The sequence below is a fragment of the Carcharodon carcharias genome, chromosome 26 (assembly GCF_017639515.1).
Source record: "Carcharodon carcharias isolate sCarCar2 chromosome 26, sCarCar2.pri, whole genome shotgun sequence".
Taxonomy (NCBI): Eukaryota; Metazoa; Chordata; class Chondrichthyes; order Lamniformes; family Lamnidae; genus Carcharodon; species Carcharodon carcharias.
In genome coordinates, this window is record NC_054492.1 from 6,375,474 (window position 1) to 6,391,404 (window position 15,931).

Genomic DNA, 15,931 nt, shown 5'->3' on the forward strand with positions numbered 1-15,931 from the left:
GGAACCTGGGACAGTCAGCAGCACCTAGAGGAGATTGTGAGAGGTGGACGCTGGGACAGGCAGTCAGCAGCACCTAGAGGAGAGTGTGAGAGGAGGACCCTGGGACAGTCAGCAGCACCTAGAGGAGAGTGTGAGAGGAGGACGCTGGGACAGACAGTCAGCAGCACCTAGAGGAGAGTGTGAGAGGAGGACCCTGGGACAGTCAGCAGCACCTAGAGGAGAGTGTGAGAGGAGGATGCTGGGACAGGCAGTCAGCATCACCTAACAGAGAGTGTGAGAGGAGGATGCTGGGACAGGCAGTCAGCAGCACCTAGAGGAGAGTATGAGAGGAGGACTCTGGGACAGGCAGTCAGCAGCACCTAGAGGAGAGTGTGAGAGGAGGACCCTGGGACAGGCAGTCAGCAGCACCTAGAGGAGAGTGTGAGAGGAGGACCCTGGGACAGGCAGTCAGCACCTAGAGGAGAGTGTGAGAGGAGGACCCTGGGACAGGCAGCAGCACCTAGAGGAGAGTGTGAGAGGAGGACCCTGGAACAGGCAGTCAGCAGCACCTAGAGAGAGTGTGAGAGGAGGACCCTGGGACAGGCAGTCAGCAGCACCTAGAGGAGAGTGTGAGAGGAGGACCCTGGGACAGGCAGTCAGCAGCACCTAGAGGAGAGTGTGAGAGGAGGACCCTGGGACAGTCAGCAGCACCTAGAGGAGAGTGTGAGAGGAGGACCCTGGGACAGGCAGCAGCACCTAGAGGAGAGTGTGAGAGGAGGACCCTGGGACAGACAGTCAGCAGCACCTAGAGGAGAGTGTGAGAGGAGGACCCTGGGACAGACAGTCAGCAGCACCTAGAGGAGAGTGTGAGAGGAGGACCCTGGGACAGTCAGCAGCACCTAGAGGAGAGTGTGAGAGGAGGACGCTGGGACAGTCAGCAGCACCTAGAGGAGAGTGTGAGAGGAGGACCCTGGGACAGTCAGCAGCACCTAGAGGAGAGTGTGAGAGGAGGACGCTGGGACAGGCAGTCAGCAGCACCTAGAGGAGAGTGTGAGAGGAGGATCCTGGGACAGGCAGTCAGCTGCACCTAGAGGAGAGTGTGAGAGGAGGACGCTGGCACAGGCAGTCAGCAGCACCTAGAGGAGAGTGTGAGAGGAGGACGCTGGGACAGGCAGTCAGTCAGCACCTAGAGGAGAGTGTGAGAGGAGGGCCCTGGGGCAGAGAGCAGCACCTAGAGGAGAGTGTGAGAGGAGGATCCTGGGACAGGCAGCAGCACCTAGAGGAGAGTGTGAGAGGAGGACCCTGGGACAGGCAGTCAGCAGCACCTAGAGAAGAGTGTGAGAGGAGGACGCTGGGACAGGCAGTCAGCAGCACCTAGAGGAGAGTGTGAGAGGAGGACCCTGGGACAGGCAGTCAGCAGCACCTAGAGGAGAGTGTGAGAGGAGGAACCTGGGACAGTCAGCAGCACCTAGAGGAGATTGTGAGAGGTGGACGCTGGGACAGGCAGTCAGCAGCACCTAGAGGAGAGTGTGAGAGGAGGACGCTGGGACAGGCAGCAGCACCTAGAGGAGAGTGTGAGAGGAGGACCCTGGGGCAGGCAGCAGCAACTAGAGGAGAGTGTGAGAGGAGGACCCTGGGACAGGCAGCAGCAACTAGAGGAGAGTGTGAGAGGAGGACCCTGGGACAGTCAGCAGCACCTAGAGGAGAGTGTGAGAGGAGGACCCTGGGACAGTCAGCAGCACCTAGGGGAGAGTGTGTGAGGAGGAACCTGGGACAGTCAGCAGCACCTAGAGGAGATTGTGAGAGGTGGACCCTGGGACAGGCAGTCAGCAGCACCTAGAGGAGAGTGTGAGAGGAGGACCCTGGGACAGGCAGCAGCACCTAGAGGAGAGTGTGAGAGGAGGACCCTGGGACAGTCAGCAGCACCTAGAGGAGAGTGTGAGAGGAGGACCCTGGGACAGGCAGCAGCACCTAGAGGAGAGTGTGAGAGGAGGACCCTGGGACAGTCAGCAGCACCTAGAGGAGAGTGTGAGAGGAGGACCCTGGGACAGTCAGCAGCACCTAGAGGAGAGTGTGAGAGGAGGACCCTGGGACAGTCAGCAGCACCTAGAGGAGAGTGTGAGAGGAGGACCCTGGGACAGTCAGCAGCACCTAGAGGAGAGTGTGAGAGGAGGACCTGGGACAGGCAGTCAGCAGCACCTAGAGGAGAGAGTGAGAGGAGGACCCTGGGACAGTCAGCAGCACCTAGAGGAGAGTGTGAGAGGAGGACGCTGGGACAGGCAGTCAGCAGCACCTAGAGGAGAGTGTGAGAGGAGGACACTGTGACAGGCAGTCAGCAGCACCTAGAGGAGAGTGTGAGAGGAGGATCCTGGGACAGACAGTCAGCAGCACCTAGAGGAGAGTGTGAGAGGAGGACCCTGGGACAGGCAGTCTGCAGCACCTAGAGGAGAGTGTGAGAGGAGGACCCTGGGACAGTCAGCAGCACCTAGAGGAGAGTGTGAGAGGAGGACGCTGGGACAGACAGTCAGCAGCACCTAGAGGAGAGTGTGAGAGGAGGACCCTGGGACAGTCAGCAGCACCTAGAGGAGAGTGTGAGAGGAGGACGCTGGGACAGGCAGTCAGCAGCACATGGAGGAGAGTGTGAGAGGAGGATGCTGGGACAGGCAGTCAGCTGCACCTAGAGGAGAGTGTGAGAGGAGGACCCTGGGACAGTCAGCAGCACCTAGAGGAGAGTGTGAGAGGAGGACGCTGGGACAGACAGTCAGCAGCACCTAGAGGAGAGTGTGAGAGGAGGACCCTGGGACAGTCAGCAGCACCTAGAGGAGAGTGTGAGAGGAGGACGCTGGGACAGGCAGTCAGCAGCACATGGAGGAGAGTGTGAGAGGAGGATGCTGGGACAGGCAGTCAGCTGCACCTAGAGGAGAGTGTGAGAGGAGGACGCTGGCACAGGCAGTCAGCAGCACCTAGAGGAGAGTGTGAGAGGAGGACGCTGGGACAGGCAGTCAGCAGCACCTAGAGGAGAGTGTGAGAGGAGGACCCTGGGACAGGCAGTCAGCACCTAGAGGAGAGTGTGAGAGGAGGATGCTGGGACAGGCAGCAGCACCTAGAGGAGAGTGTGAGAGGAGGACCCTGGGGCAGGCAGCAGCAACTAGAGGAGAGTGTGAGAGGAGGACCCTGGGACAGGCAGCAGCAACTAGAGGAGAGTGTGAGAGGAGGACCCTGGGACAGTCAGCAGCACCTAGAGGAGAGTGTGAGAGGAGGACCCTGGGACAGTCAGCAGCACCTAGAGGAGAGAGTAAGAGGAGGACCCTGGGACAGTCAGCAGCACCTAGAGGAGAGTGTGAGAGGAGGACCCTGGGACAGACAGTCAGCAGCACCTAGAGGAGAGTGTGAGAGGAGGACCCTGGGACAGGCAGTCAGCAGCACCTAGAGGAGAGTGTGAGAGGAGGACGCTGGGACAGGCAGTCAGCAGCACATGGAGGAGAGTGTGAGAGGAGGACACTGGGACAGTCAGCAGCACCTAGAGGAGAGTGTGAGAGGAGGACCCTGGGACAGTCACCAGCACCTATAGGAGAGTGTGAGAGGAGGATCCTGGGACAGTCAGCAGCACCTAGAGGAGAGTGTGAGAGGAGGACCCTGGGACAGTCAGCAGCACCTAGAGGAGAGTGTGAGAGGAGGACCCTGCGACAGGCAGTCAGCAGCACCTAGAGGAGAGTGTGAGAGGAGGACCCTGGGACAGTCAGCAGCACCTAGAGGAGAGTGTGAGAGGAGGACCCTGGGACAGTCAGCAGCACCTAGAGGAGAGTGTGAGAGGAGGACCCTGGGACAGTCAGCAGCAGCTACAGGAGAGTGTGAGAGGAGGACGCTGGCACAGGCAGTCAGCAGCACCTAGAGGAGAGTGTGAGAGGAGGACGCTGGGACAGGCAGTCAGCAACACCTAGAGTAGAGTGTGAGAGGTGGACGCTGGGACACACAGTCAGCAGCACCTAGAGGAGAGTGTGAGAGGAGGACCCTGGGACAGTCAGCAGCACCTAAAGGAGAGTGTGAGAGGAGGACGCTGGCACAGGCAGTCAGCAGCACCTAGAGAAGAGTGTGAGAGGAGGACGCTGGCACAGGCAGTCAGCAGCACCTAGAGGAGAGTGTGAGAGGAGGACCCTGGGACAGGCAGTCAGCAGCACCTAGAGAAGAGTGTGAGAGGAGGATCCTGGGACAGTCAGCAGCACCTAGAGGAGAGTGTGAGAGGGGGACCCTGGGACAGTCAGCAGCACCTAGAGGAGTGTGTGAGAGGAGGACGCTGGGACAGGCAGTCAGCAACACCTAGAGTAGAGTGTGAGAGGTGGACGCTGGGACACACAGTCAGCAGCACCTAGAGGAGAGAGTGAGAGGAGGACCCTGGGACAGGCAGCAGCAACTAGAGGAGAGTGTGAGAGGAGGACGCTGGGACAGGCAGTCAGCAGCACCTAGAGGAGAGTGTGAGAGGAGGACCCTGGGACAGACAGTCAGCAGCACCTAGAGGAGAGTGTGAGAGGAGGACCCTGGGACAGTCAGCAGCACCTAGAGGAGAGTGTGAGAAGGGGACCCTGGGACAGTCAGCAGCACCTAGAGGAGAGTGTGAGAGGAGGACGCTGGGACAGGTAGTCAGCAACACCTAGAGTAGAGTGTGAGAGGTGGACGCTGGGACACACAGTCAGCAGCACCTAGAGGAGAGTGTGAGAGGAGGACCCTGGGACAGTCAGCAGCACCTAGAGGAGAGTGTGAGAGGAGGACGCTGGCACAGGCAGTCAGCAGCACTTAGAGGAGAGTGTGAGAGGAGGACGCTGGCACAGGCAGTCAGCAGCACCTAGAGAAGAGTGTGAGAGGAGGACGCTGGCACAGGCAGTCAGCAGCACCTAGAGGAGAGTGTGAGAGGAGGACCCTGGGACAGGCAGTCAGCAGCACCTAGAGAAGAGTGTGAGAGGAGGACCCTGGGACAGTCAGCAGCACCTAGGGGAGAGTGTGAGAGGGGGACCCTGGGACAGTCAGCAGCACCTAGAGGAGAGTGTGAGAGGAGGACCCTGGGACAGTCAGTCAGCAGCACCTAGAGGAGAGTGTGAGAGGGGGACCCTGGGACAGTCAGCAGCACCTAGAGGAGAGTGTGAGAGGAGGACGCTGGGACAGGCAGTCAGCAGCACTTAGAGGAGAGAGTGAGAGGAGGACCCTGGGACAGTCAGCAGCACCTAGAGGAGAGTGTGAGAGGAGGACGCTGGGACAGGCAGTCAGCAGCACCTAGAGGAGAGTGTGAGAGGAGGACACTGTGACAGGCAGTCAGCAGCACCTAGAGGAGAGTGTGAGAGGAGGATCCTGGGACAGACAGTCAGCAGCACCTAGAGGAGAGTGTGAGAGGAGGACCCTGGGACAGGCAGTCAGCAGCAACTAGAGGAGAGTGTGAGAGGAGGACCCTGGGACAGGCAGTCAGCAGCACATGGAGGAGAGTGTGAGAGGAGGACGCTGGTACAGGCAGTCAGCAGCACATGGAGGTGAGTGTGAGAGGAGGATGCTGGGACAGGCAGTCAGCTGCACCTAGAGGAGAGTGTGAGAGGAGGACGCTGGCACAGGCAGTCAGCAGCACCTAGAGATTAATGTGAGAGGAGGAAACTGGCACAGGCAGTCAGCAGCACCTAGAGGAGAGTGTGAGAGGAGGACGCTGGGACAGGCAGTCAGCAGCACCTAGAGGAGAGCGTGAGAGGAGGACGCTGGCACAGGCAGTCAGCAGCACCTAGAGAAGAGAGTGAGAGGAGGATGCTGGGACAGGCAGTCAGCAGCAACTAGAGGAGAGTGTGAGAGGAGGATGCTGGGACAGGCAGTCAGCAGCACCTAGAGGAGAGAGTGAGAGGAGGACGCTAGGACAGGCAGTCAGCAGCACCTAGAGGAGAGTGTGAGAGGAGGATCCTGGGGCAGTCAGCAGCACCTAGAGGAGAGTGTGAGAGGAGGACCCTGGAACAGGCAGTCAGCAGCACCTAGAGGAGAGTGTGAGAGGAGGACCCTGGAACAGGCAGTCAGCAGCACCTAGAGGAGAGTGTGAGAGGAGGGCCCTGGGACAGTCAGCAGCACCTAGAGGAGAGTGTGAGAGGAGGACGCTGGGACAGGCAGCAGCACCTAGAGGAGAGTGTGAGAGGAGGACCCTGGGACAGTCAGCAGCACCTAGAGGAGAGTGTGAGAGGAGGACCCTGGGACAGGCAGTCAGCAGCACCTAGAGGAGAGTGTGAGAGGAGGACCCTGGGACAGTCAGCAGCACCTAGAGGAGAGTGTGAGAGGAGGACGCTGGGACAGTCAGCAGCACCTAGAGGAGAGTGTGAGAGGAGGACCCTGGGACAGTCAGCAGCACCTAGAGGAGAGTGTGAGAGGAGGACGCTGGGACAGTCAGCAGCACCTAGAGGAGAGTGTGAGAGGAGGACCCTGGGACAGGCAGCAGCACCTAGAGGAGAGTGTGAGAGGAGGACGCTGGGACAGGCAGTCAGCAGCACCTAGAGGAGAGAGTGAGAGGAGGACCCTGGGACAGTCAGCAGCACCTAGAGGAGAGTGTGAGAGGAGAACCCTGGGACAGACAGTCAGCAGCACCTAGAGGAGAGTGTGAGAGGAGGATCCTGGGACAGACAGTCAGCAGCACCTAGAGGAGAGTGTGAGAGGAGGACCCTGGGACAGTTAGCAGCACCTAGAGGAGAGTGAGAGAGGAGGACCCTGGGACAGACAGTCAGCAGCACCTAGAGGAGAGTGTGAGAGGAGGACCCTGGGACAGTCAGCAGCACCTAGGGGAGAGTGTGAGAGGGGGACCCTGGGACAGTCAGCAGCACCTAGAGGAGAGTGTGAGAGGAGGACCCTGGGACAGGCAGTCAGCAGCACCTAGAGGAGAGTGTGAGAGGAGGAACCTGGGACAGTCAGCAGCACCTAGAGGAGATTGTGAGAGGTGGACGCTGGGACAGGCAGTCAGCAGCACCTAGAGGAGAGTGTGAGAGGAGGACGCTGGGACAGGCAGCAGCACCTAGAGGAGAGTGTGAGAGGAGGACCCTGGGGCAGGCAGCAGCAACTAGAGGAGAGTGTGAGAGGAGGACCCTGGGACAGGCAGCAGCAACTAGAGGAGAGTGTGAGAGGAGGACCCTGGGACAGTCAGCAGCACCTAGAGGAGAGTGTGAGAGGAGGACCCTGGGACAGTCAGCAGCACCTAGAGGAGAGAGTAAGAGGAGGACCCTGGGACAGTCAGCAGCACCTAGAGGAGAGTGTGAGAGGAGGACCCTGGGACAGACAGTCAGCAGCACCTAGAGGAGAGTGTGAGAGGAGGACCCTGGGACAGGCAGTCAGCAGCACCTAGAGGAGAGTGTGAGAGGAGGACGCTGGGACAGGCAGTCAGCAGCACATGGAGGAGAGTGTGAGAGGAGGACACTGGGACAGTCAGCAGCACCTAGAGGAGAGTGTGAGAGGAGGACCCTGGGACAGTCACCAGCACCTAGAGGAGAGTGTGAGAGGAGGATCCTGGGACAGTCAGCAGCACCTAGAGGAGAGTGTGAGAGGAGGACCCTGGGACAGTCAGCAGCACCTAGAGGAGAGTGTGAGAGGAGGACCCTGGGACAGGCAGTCAGCAGCACCTAGAGGAGAGTGTGAGAGGAGGACCCTGGGACAGTCAGCAGCACCTAGAGGAGAGTGTGAGAGGAGGACCCTGGGACAGTCAGCAGCACCTAGAGGAGAGTGTGAGAGGAGGACCCTGGGACAGTCAGCAGCAGCTAAAGGAGAGTGTGAGAGGAGGACGCTGGCACAGGCAGTCAGCAGCACCTAGAGGAGAGTGTGAGAGGAGGACGCTGGGACAGGCAGTCAGCAACACCTAGAGTAGAGTGTGAGAGGTGGACGCTGGGACACACAGTCAGCAGCACCTAGAGGAGAGTGTGAGAGGAGGACCCTGGGACAGTCAGCAGCACCTAAAGGAGAGTGTGAGAGGAGGACGCTGGCACAGGCAGTCAGCAGCACCTAGAGAAGAGTGTGAGAGGAGGACGCTGGCACAGGCAGTCAGCAGCACCTAGAGGAGAGTGTGAGAGGAGGACCCTGGGACAGGCAGTCAGCAGCACCTAGAGAAGAGTGTGAGAGGAGGACCCTGGGACAGTCAGCAGCACCTAGAGGAGAGTGTGAGAGGGGGACCCTGGGACAGTCAGCAGCACCTAGAGGAGTGTGTGAGAGGAGGACGCTGGGACAGGCAGTCAGCAACACCTAGAGTAGAGTGTGAGAGGTGGACGCTGGGACACACAGTCAGCAGCACCTAGAGGAGAGAGTGAGAGGAGGACCCTGGGACAGGCAGCAGCAACTAGAGGAGAGTGTGAGAGGAGGACGCTGGGACAGGCAGTCAGCAGCACCTAGAGGAGAGTGTGAGAGGAGGACCCTGGGACAGACAGTCAGCAGCACCTAGAGGAGAGTGTGAGAGGAGGACCCTGGGACAGTCAGCAGCACCTAGAGGAGAGTGTGAGAGGGGGACCCTGGGACAGTCAGCAGCACCTAGAGGAGAGTGTGAGAGGAGGACGCTGGGACAGGCAGTCAGCAACACCTAGAGTAGAGTGTGAGAGGTGGACGCTGGGACACACAGTCAGCAGCACCTAGAGGAGAGTGTGAGAGGAGGACCCTGGGACAGTCAGCAGCACCTAGAGGAGAGTGTGAGAGGAGGACGCTGGCACAGGCAGTCAGCAGCACTTAGAGGAGAGTGTGAGAGGAGGACGCTGGCACAGGCAGTCAGCAGCACCTAGAGAAGAGTGTGAGAGGAGGACGCTGGCACAGGCAGTCAGCAGCACCTAGAGGAGAGTGTGAGAGGAGGACCCTGGGACAGGCAGTCAGCAGCACCTAGAGAAGAGTGTGAGAGGAGGACGCTGGGACAGGCAGTCAGCAGCATATGGAGGAGAGTGTGAGAGGAGGACCCTGGGACAGTCAGCAGCACCTAGAGGAGAGTGTGAGAGGAGGACGCTGGGACAGACAGTCAGCAGCACCTAGAGGAGAGTGTGAGAGGAGGACCCTGGGACAGTCAGCAGCACCTAGAGGAGAGTGTGAGAGGAGGACGCTGGGACAGGCAGTCAGCAGCACCTAGAGGAGAGTGTGAGAGGAGGACCCTGGGACAGTCAGCAGCACCTAGAGGAGAGTGTGAGAGGAGGACGCTGGGACAGACAGTCAGCAGCACCTAGAGGAGAGTGTGAGAGGAGGACCCTGGGACAGTCAGCAGCACCTAGAGGAGAGTGTGAGAGGAGGACGCTGGGACAGGCAGTCAGCAGCACATGGAGGAGAGTGTGAGAGGAGGATGCTGGGACAGGCAGTCAGCTGCACCTAGAGGAGAGTGTGAGAGGAGGACGCTGGCACAGGCAGTCAGCAGCACCTAGAGGAGAGTGTGAGAGGAGGACGCTGAGACAGGCAGTCAGCAGCACCTAGAGGAGAGTGTGAGAGGAGGACCCTGGGACAGGCAGTCAGCACCTAGAGGAGAGTGTGAGAGGAGGATGCTGGGACAGGCAGCAGCAACTAGAGGAGAGTGTGAGAGGAGGACGCTGGGACAGGCAGTCAGCAGCACCTAGAGAAGAGTGTGAGAGGAGGACGCTGGGACAGGCAGTCAGCAGCACCTAGAGGAGAGTGTGAGAGGAGGACCCTGGGACAGGCAGTCAGCAGCACCTAGAGGAGAGTGTGAGAGGAGGACGCTGGGACAGGCAGTCAGCAGCACCTAGAGGAGAGTGTGAGAGGAGGACGCTGGGACAGGCAGTCAGCAGCACCTAGAGGAGAGTGTGAGAGGAGGACGCTGGGACAGGCAGCAGCACCTAGAGGAGAGTGTGAGAGGAGGACGCTGGGACAGACAGTCAGCAGCACCTAGAGGAGCGTGTGAGAGGAGGACCCTGGGACAGACAGTCAGCAGCACCTAGAGGAGAGTGTGAGAGGAGGACCCTGGGACAGTCAGCAGCACCGAGAGGAGAGGGTGAGAGGAGGACGCTGGGACAGACAGTCAGCAGCACCTAGAGGAGAGTGTGAGAGGAGGACCCTGGGACAGTCAGCAGCACCTAGAGGAGAGTGTGAGAGGAGGACGCTGGGACAGGCAGTCAGCAGCACATGGAGGAGAGTGTGAGAGGAGGATGCTGGGACAGGCAGTCAGCTGCACCTAGAGGAGAGTGTGAGAGGAGGACGCTGGCACAGGCAGTCAGCAGCACCTAGAGGAGAGTGTGAGAGGAGGACGCTGGGACAGGCAGTCAGCAGCACCTAGAGGAGAGTGTGAGAGGAGGACCCTGGGACAGGCAGTCAGCACCTAGAGGAGAGTGTGAGAGGAGGATGCTGGGACAGGCAGCAGCAACTAGAGGAGAGTGTGAGAGGAGGACGCTGGGACAGGCAGTCAGCAGCACCTAGAGGAGAGTGTGAGAGGAGGACGCTGGGACAGACAGTCAGCAGCACCTAGAGGAGAGTGTGAGAGGAGGACCCTGGGACAGTCAGCAGCACCTAGAGGAGAGTGTGAGAGGAGGACCCTGGGACAGTCAGCAGCACCTAGAGGAGAGTGTGAGAGGAGGACCCTGGGACAGTCAGCAGCACCTAGAGGAGAGTGTGAGAGGAGGACCCTGGGACAGGCAGTCAGCAGCACCTAGAGGAGAGTGTGAGAGGAGTACCCTGGGACAGACAGCAGCACCTAGAGGAGAGTGTGAGAGGACGCTGGAACGGGCAGTCAGCAGCACCTAGAGGAGAGTGTGAGAGGAGGACCCTGGGACAGGCAGTCAGCAGCACCTAGAGGAGAGTGTGAGAGGAGGACGCTGGGACAGGCAGTCAGCAGCACCTAGAGGATAGTGTGAGAGGAGGACGCTGGGACAGGCAGCAGCACCTAGAGAGTGTGAGAGGAGGCCACTGGGACAGGCAGTCAGCAACACCTAGAGGAGAGTGTGAGAGGAGGGCCCTGGGACAGACAGTCAGCAGCACCTAGAGGTGCGTGTGAGAGGAGGACCCTGGGACAGACAGTCAGCAGCACCTAGAGGAGAGTGTGAGAGGAGGACCCTGGGACAGTCAGCAGCACCTAGAGGAGAGTGTGAGAGGAGGACCCTGGGACAGTCAGCAGCACCTAGAGGAGAGTGTGAGAGGAGGACCCTGGGACAGTCAGCAGCACCTAGAGGAGAGTGTGAGAGGAGGACACTGGGACAGGCAGTCAGCAGCACCTAGAGGAGAGTGTGAGAGGAGGACACTGGGACGGGCAGTCAGCAGCAAATGGAGGAGAGTGTGAGAGGAGCTTAAGAGCTGGAGTTTACCTGTGAGGGAGCGGAGAGCTGTATAAAGAGCAGAGCGGAAGTTACCCATGAGGGAGCCCCTTCTCACCCAGACACTCGGCGGTGCTGGAATTCGAAAGGAGTGATGTCAGGACATGGGACAGAGCTGTTTGGTAGGTGTGTATGCCTGCAACATACAGGAATTCTTAGACACTCCTTACAGTCTGGATGACCACATGTGCAGGAAGTGTCAACGGATTGACCATCTTGAGCATCAGCTGGAGACACAACGGCGCATCTGCGAGGCTGAGGGTTATGTGGATAGCACATTTTTAAATGTGGTCACTCTGCAGCGTAAGGAAGTGCAGTCAGAGAGGGAATGGGTAACCACCAGTCAGGAGAGGGGAGGCAGGCAGGTAGTCAGGAAAACCCCAGAGTGCATCTCACTCAAGAACAGTTTTCCTGTGTTGGAAAATGGTGAGGGTGAAGGTTCCTCTGGAGAGTGCAGACAGAGCCACGTTCATGTACTGTGGGTAGCTCAGCTGCACAAGGGGGGAGGATTAAGGGTGCAAGAGCAATAGTGGTAGGAGACTCAATAGTGAGGGGTGTAGATAGGTGCTTCTGCGGCCATAGACGTGACTCCAGGATGGTGTGTTGCTCCCCTGGTGCCAGGGTCAAGGATGTCACAGAATGGCTGCAGGGCATTCTGAAGGGGGAGGGCGAACAGTCAGAGGTCGTGTTCACATTGCTACCAACGACATAGGTAGAAAGAGGGATGAGGTCCTGCAACAAGAATTTATGGAACTAGGTAACAGATTAAAAAGCAGGACCCCAAAGATTGTAATCTCAGGGTTACTCCCTGTGCCACGTGCCAGTGAGTATAGGATTAGGAGGATAGAAAGGATGAATGTATGGCTGAAGAGATGGTGCAGAAAGGAGGGCTCTAGTTTCCTGGATGACTGGGTCTGTTTCTGGCGAAGGTGGGACCTGTATATGTCGGATTGGTTGCACCTGAACCGGAACAGGATCAATATCCTTGCAGGGAGGTTTGCTAGTTGGGGGTTGGGGAAGGGGGGGTGGTTTAAAATAATTTGGCAGGGGGATGGGATACAGAGTGGAGGTATAGGAGGGGGTGATGCACAGCCAAATATAGAAGAGAAACTAAGTCAGTCTGGAAGGCAGAGCAAATATAGACCTGTGAAAGCACAAGGGAATAATGCAAGGCTGGATTACATCTATTTTAACGCAAGGAGTCTTACAAGTGAGGCAGATGAATTGAGGGTGTTGATTAATACATGGGAATATGGTATTGTTGCTATCACAGAGACATGGTTGAGGGAAGGGCAGGAATAGCAGCTCAATATTTCAGAGTATTGAATCTTCAGGGGTGATGGGGAGGGATGTAAAAGAGGAGGTGGCATTGCACTATTGATCAAGGAGTCAATTACTGCAGTAAGAAGGGATGATATCTTAGAAGGTTCCTCAAATGAGGTCATGTGGGTAGAACTTAAAAAGGGGGCAATCACTTTGCTGGGAGTGTACAATAGGCCTCTAAACAGTCAGGGGGAGATAGGGGAGCAGATATGTAGGCAAATCTCAGGGAAGTGTAAAAATAATAGGGTAATAATAGTAGGGGATTTCAACTTCCCCAATATTAACTGGGATAGTCTTAGTGTGAAAGGCTTAGAGGGGGCACATTTCTTAAAGTGCATCCAGGAGAGCTTTTTGAGCCAGCACATAGAAAGTCCTACAAGAGAATGGGCAGTACTGGATTTAATCTTAGGGAATGAAGCCAAGCAAGCGGTAGAAGTGTCAGTGGGGGAGCATTTCGGGGATAGTGACTATAACTCTGTAAGGTTTAAGGTAGTTATTGGAAAAGGACAAAGATGGACCGGAAATAAATATTCTAAATTGGGGGAAGGCCGACTTAAATATGACATGACAGGATCTGGCCAAAGTCGACTGAGAGCAGCTACTTGTAGGAAAGTCCACATCAGACCAGTGGGAGTCATTCAAAAAGGAAATAGTGAGAGTTCAGGGCCAACATGTTCCCATAAAGGTGAAGGGTAGGATCAACAAGTCCAGGGAACGCTGGATGTCAAGAGATATAGAGGATTGGATAAGGGAAAAAAAGGAGGCTTATGGCAGATACAGAGGGCTGAAAACAGTGGCAGCAAAAGTGTAGAAATTATGGGGGGGGGTACTTAAAAAAAGAAATTAGGAGAGTGAAGAGGGGGCATGAAAAAAGACTGACGGGCAAGATAAAGGAAAATCCCAAGGTATTTTATAAATATATTTAGGGCAAGAGGATAACCAGGGAAAGAGTAGGGCCCATTAGGGATCAAAGTGCCAATCTGTGCGTGGAGCCAGAGGACGTAGGTGAGGTTTTAAATGATTACTTTTCATCTGTGTTCACTATGGAGAAGGACGATGTAGGTGTAGAAATCAGGGAGGGGGACTGTGATATACTTGAACAAATTAGCATCGAAAGGGAGGAGGTATTAACGGTTTTAGCGGGCTTAGAAGTGGATAAATCCCCAGGCCCAGATGAGCTGTATCCCAGACAGATATGTGAAGCAAGGGAGGAGATTGCAGGGGCTCTGACACTAACTTTTTAATCCTCTCTGGCCACAGGAGAGGTTTCAGAGACTGGAGGATGGCAAATGTGGTACCAATATTCAAGAAGGGTAGTAGGGATAAACCAGGTAATTACAGGCCAGTGAGTCCAACATCAGTGGAAGGCAAACTATTGGAAAAAATTCTGAGGGACAGGATTAATCTCCATTTAGAGAGGCAGGGATTAATCAGGGATAGTCAGCATGGCTTTGTCAGGGGGAGATCATGTCTAACAAATTTGATTGAATTTTTCGAGGAGGTGACTAGTTGTGTAGATGAGGGTAGTGCAGTTGATGTAGTCTACAAGGACTTCAGTAAGGCTTTTGACAAGGTCCTGCATGGGAGAATAGTCAAGAAGGTAAAAGCCCATGGGATCCAGGGTAACGTGGCAAATTGGATCCAAAATTGTCTTAATGGCAGGAGGCAGAGGGTGATGGTTGAAGGTTGTTTTTGTGATTGGAAGCCTGTGACGAGTGGTATACTGCAGGGATCGACGCCGGGACCCTTGCTGTTTGTAGTGTACATTACTGATTTAGACGTGAATATAGGAGGTATAATCAGTCTGTTCACAGATGACATGAAAACTGGTGATGTCATAAATAGTGAGGAGGAAAGCCTTAGATTACAGGATGATATAGATGGGCTGGTAAGAAGGGCAGAGCAGTGACAAATGGAATTTAATACTGAGAAGTGTGAGGTGACAGATTTTGGGAGGACTAACACAGCAAGGGAATACACAATGAATGGTAGGACCCTAGGAAGTACAGAGGACCCAAGGGACCTTGGTGTGCATGTCCATAGACCCCTGAAGGCAGCAGCACAGGTAGATAAGGTGGTTAAGTAGGTATATAGGATACTTGCCTTTATTAGTCAAGGCATTGAACACAAGAGCAGGGAGGTTATGATGGAGCTGTATAAAACGTTGATTAGGCCACATCTAGAGCATTGTGTGCAGTTCTGGTTGCCATACAATAGGGAGGATGTGATTGCACTGGAGATTCACCAGGATGTTGCCTGGGCTGGAGCGTTTCAGCTATGAAGAGAGACTAGATAGGCTAGGGTTGTTTTCCTTAGAGCAGAGAAGGCTGAGGGGGGACCTAATTGAGGTATACAAAATTATGAGGGGCATAAATAGGGTAAATAGAAAGAAACTTTTCCCCTTAGCGGAGGTGTCAATGACCCAGGGGGCATCGATTTAAGGCAAGGGGCAGAAGGTTTAGTAGAGATTTGAGGAAAGTTTTTTCACCCAGAGGGTGGTTGGATTTTGGAACACACTGTCTGAGGGGGTGGTAGAGGCAGGAACCCTCACAACATTTAAGAAGCATTTAGATGAGCGCTTGAAATGCCAGAGCATCCAGGGCCACAGGCCATGTGCTGGAAAATGGGATTTGAGTAGATAGGTTTGATGCCTAGCATAGACACAATGGGCCAAAGGGCCTCTTTATGTGCTGTATAACCCTATGACTCTATGACTCTAATCAGGCCACAGTTGACAGAGCATCGTCAGGAATGGGCAACCCCTGCTGAATGTCCAGAAGTTGCATCTGTGACCATCTTACCATTGCTGCCATGGTGGGCATGGAGGCTAAAAATGGTGCTCCCACTGACCCCTAGTCTGTCACTGAGAGGCTGCCTCCGTTCACAGGCTGAGGGTTCAGCCTCAGAGGATTGTCCACCTTCAGTTGGTGTTAGCCCAGTAGCCTTAATAAGCACATTAATTGACATGATTGGCTACCCACCAACCCCAATCCCCCCACCATTACCCATCCCACCAACCCAACCTCTTCCCGAATATTCAGGAGACTGGAACATGTTAGCAAACTGGCATGGTGGAAATAGTGAGCCTGCCCATTACTGTTACCACCTCCACACCCGTTTGAAAATCTGAGCCAATGTTTCAGCTAATGACGCAAGTTCTGGTGAAAGACCAAGGACTACTGTCTCCTTGTCTCACCCTCGATGCTGCCAGATCTTCCGAGTGTTAGCAGAATTTTCCATTTCTGTTGTTAAATTATGACATTTTTGAACTTTGGGGACATGCGGTGAATTATTGCACAGATGTATGTTTGAAACAGATGCAGCAATCAATGAAACAGTCATCCTGTGTCTGGAGG